Source organism: Quercus suber, unplaced genomic scaffold (assembly GCF_002906115.3).
Source record: "Quercus suber isolate HL8 unplaced genomic scaffold, Cork oak 2.0 scaffold_428, whole genome shotgun sequence".
In the NCBI taxonomy this organism is placed as follows: Eukaryota; Viridiplantae; Streptophyta; class Magnoliopsida; order Fagales; family Fagaceae; genus Quercus; species Quercus suber.
This window is the reverse complement of record NW_027069879.1, coordinates 270195-274502: the sequence shown is the minus strand read 5'-3', so window position 1 is coordinate 274502 and position 4308 is coordinate 270195. Positions and strand designations below refer to the sequence as shown.

Sequence of the window (4308 nt, the reverse complement as noted above, 5' to 3'; positions counted from 1 at the left end):
GCTTCATACCCCTCACCCCGACAACATAACACTAGTTCATGTACTAGTTTGTAACTGTGAATTATTTTGGACAACATAATATTTTCAAGCTTTTGGTGTAGTCAATGCCTTTACCAAAGCTTTCTGTATAGGCAAGGACATCTTTTCGTATATTGCAAGTGTCTAAACAAGTAGGCAAATCTCTTTTTAGTGAGCCTAATTTGAATTGGTTTGGCATTTCAAGCAATTTTAGAATTTTTTATGATTTTTTCTATTTTTCAACTTTCGAAAATCGTATGCATGATGTTGCCTAGTAGTAATGGATATACAAATAAGAAAAGGTAATGGAGTCTCTAGGAGAGTATATGGTGAAAGAATGTTACTTCCATAACATTTTCATAACAATTTTATAACAAATCTCAGATATCAAATTTTTATTGATTTGAATTTAGGTTTATTATTAAAATTATTTTTTTGTCTACTAGTATTAGAGTTTACCACATAAGATTTGTTGTTAAATTGATATACACTTAGCATTTCTCATACGTGATGTGGTCAAAGACTTTAAAGTATAAGGGAAAAACTAATGGATGCCTTAAGAGCATTGGTTTTGAGAATTTTTTATTGGGAAAGAAACAAAAATTAAAATTTTTGACTTTTTTTTATATTACATGTCAAAACTTTTTAAAAATAATTTATTAATAATTAAGTCATATGTTAACATAATTAACCAAAAACATAAATGCCTCTGAGTTGTCAATGACATTCATTGCTCATTACCAAAAAATTAATAAACAAATTTCAAATGCATTTACTTCTTCATGAATTTTATGTCATGGCCCTCCAGGCCTTACTTTTACAAGCCTAATAAAACTACTTAATTTTTTCCGAAAATTAATGCTATCACCATGATGATGTCCTATATAAAGAAGTCAAATTGGCATTTTCTGTTCAAGACCACCTTTTAAACTTTGTTTTACTTAATCTGAGACTAGTTAGTTTGTGAAATGTCTAGGTGGGCGAAGGCCATTGCTGTGCTACTTGTGTTGGTTATTGTATCTTTGACAATCCAAACAACTACAGCTACAGCGAGATATAGCAAAGTTTGTAGTAGTCCAGAGTGCGATTTGGAAGTATGGGCAACAAGGAAGCCTCCAACCATGGAGGCTGGTCCTGGAGATGATGCTGTGGGTGATGATTATGATGTTTATGGAAAGTATGAAAGTGTTCCTAGCCCTGGAGTTGGTCACTGAAGTGAGTGTTCTTCTTCTTCTTCGTCTTTTCATTTTTTATCATGGTTCAAGTGTTTCCAAAGCCATGAAAATTGTACCATTATAACTATATTGTGACTTCTCTATAACATCAGTTTACTGAAAGTTTATACCATTATAACGATCATACTTCAAGCTGACACGCTTCAGGCTTCACAGACAACCTATTTTGGGCATCCCAACTCTCGCGCAAATGAGACTGCTGAAAAGATGTGGAATCCATCTTCATGGCATCACATGCGTTCATTTTACAAAATTCAGTTTATTTCAGCTTTAATCACTCATTTTCTATTATCCTCCTAATTTGAGATTGGCCACATCAAAATACTAATAGTTTAGTAGCTGGCTCATTCTATTCTAATGCTCAAGCAGGAAATTGGTATATAGATTACAACATGCAGCGCTGCTTTAATAATAATAATACTAGTAATAAGTAAAGGAACATGATCGCTGGCTTCAAAGTCAAAAACAACTGGACCAAAACTTTTTTGTCCCAGTTGAGCCCACTTAGTTGTTGCCGTACGGTAAGTTCTCACTTGTTAGCCTAGTCTAGAGAGGCCTAATTATATATGAGTCTGATGTAAATCCACTAATGGGCCTTTGAAGGTTGCTCTATTTAATCATAGACCCAGTATTAAATCCACTAGTATCTTAAATTGGAAGGACTTATTAAGCCGCACTCACACTAGTGTGTATAAAATAGCGTAAGATGTTAATTTTACACATTTTGAGCTCAAAAATTACCCACATAAGGCAGTTTAAAAGTGTGGGATTTTTTTATTTTTTTAATTTTTACAAAGGTTCAATATATGAAGTTCATTCTTAATAATAGTTTTTTATCATCACACCAAAACATCAATCAATTTTTTGTATAAATATATATAGTTACTATTCACTTGCAAATCCAATTTTTAGTACTTCTTTACTTATACAGAGAGAGAGAGAGAGAGAGAGAGAGATAATTTGATGTTGGTGCTTTTGAAAAATGGTTGTGGAAAATAGTAAAAATAAGTTCTTATACTAAAATAGACATGAATTTTTGCACAATCTAATATAAATGTTCTAACATTTCTAAAACCAATCTACACAACTACTGAACTACTGGCTAATCTGACATTTTTGCAAACGTTATGGGACCAATTTTGAGTTAAGTTGAATATGATTAATGCTACGAGCCATACCTAGTTCATCTTGGCATAAAATGCAATAGGATACGGTGGTCCAGGTGCCAAATCTGACCAGAAAAGTAAAAGAAAAAAAGGTTCCCAAATGGTCCTAACTCAGGACTTTCTAGATATCTATTTAAAACAAAGATTAGATACCCTCATTAGTGGTGGGATTGTATTATTCATGACCATTAGGATGGTGGCTGAACTTTGAGATTAATTAAGAGATGGTTTATCTATCATTATTTCAACACTGGGGTTTACTAATTTGATGGTTAAACTTGCATGATGTCTTAGTGATGGTTTCTTACTTAATTAAAGTGCATTACATCCTGGACTAATTAAGCCTACTTGTGGATGATTACAGGTTTGTGTTGCAGGAGATTGCTCACACGGAGCTACTCAAACATGCTTAGAAGGAAGTTAATAGATGTGTTTAATTAGTACTGTTAATGCCTTGGCTGGTCTGGTATGGGGAAGAGTCTCAGTTGGAGGGTTTTGTTTTGTTCTCATCTCCTCTTCCCCTATTGTAATGTTTTGTTGATTTTGATATATCAGATGATGTTACTCTTTAGAGATTGACTAATTCCTAAAGTGAATGCAGTTCTCCAATCCACACATATCGAATAACATTCCTTTCTTGGAGTCTAAAGTAAAGATCAAAATTGTTTAAATATATACTAAGATTCAAATTATTCTCTTCTGAGAATTAAGTATTAATAACATATAAATAAAATAAAAATACTAAAGTAAATTGTGCTGTTAATATTTTTAACACAATAATATATTTAAAAAGATTTTGACGCCATTTTCAAAATGAAATTACCTATGATTGTTTTTGGTCTAAATTTTGTAATAAGTTTCCATTTTGTAGGGCTGTAAATGAACCAAGCTGTTCATAAACAACTCGGGCTTGGTTCGATAAAAAACTCGTTCATGTTTGTTTGTTTGTAAACAAGCCAAGCTTAAGTTTTAGTTTTAGGCTTGTTTAATAAACGAGCCAAGCCCGAGTAAAAAATATTGTTCATGAACAAGCTTGTGAACACCAAGACTCGATACAAAAGCAACAAAACAAGTTGAGCCTAAACTTATTTATGAGTTTGGTAATAAAATTGATATAAGCTTGACAAGTAAACTCATATATTTCTAAAACTTTAATTAATTATAAGTTGAAACCACTCATCCAAACCAAATAGGCTAGATAATAAAATTGATATAGGCTTGATAATATACTTATGTTGGATCTCAAGCTCAAAAGCATAATATTGAGCTTGAGTTTGGGCTTGATATTGAGCTCGAGCTTGGCTTGACTAATGAATCAGCCCAAGTCAAAACAAGTTCAAGCTTTTATACTTTATAACGAGCTCAAGCTTGAACATTATTTGTAAGCTTGTATCAAGCTCAAGCCAAGCTTGAACATTCTATTTTTGATGTTGAGCCGAGCTTGAACATTCACTACTCAACAAAGCTCGACTCGTTTATAGCCCTACCATTTTGTCATGAAGTCTGGTTTTTATTTTATTTTAGGAGTGAAGTTTAGTTTTGAAAATATTTATTGTTGGAAAAGTCAAATATTTAACCTTTGTTTGGATACCAATGAAAATGAAAATTATTTCACTATTCAGCTTATTTTTGCTACTATTTATGTATCTCATTACACTTTTTGGTACTATTTATGGGTCTTATTATACTATTTCAGCTAACTTTTACATTTATCTATAGTACTTTCAGCAATAAGTTTTCAATTTTCGCAAAATAAGCGATATCCAAACAGATCCTAAACTTATTTTCTCATTATTTGAAAATAAAATAAAAGTCATATTTATTATCTTATTATATGTCAAGTGTTTTTTTTTTCCACTAAAAAATTAGTTAAAATAAAAATAAAAATA

General features: G+C 31.6%; 1 long non-coding RNA gene across 1 annotated transcript; it reads left to right on the top strand.

The window, feature by feature from the left end:
* The first annotated feature begins 938 nt into the window (after window positions 1-938).
* LOC112019454 (uncharacterized) lies at window positions 939-2990 on the top strand. The gene is made up of 2 exons (XR_002883695.2): window positions 939-1233; window positions 2784-2990. It is a non-coding gene; the product is annotated as an uncharacterized LOC112019454 (long non-coding RNA).
* The last annotated feature ends 1318 nt before the right edge of the window (window positions 2991-4308 follow it).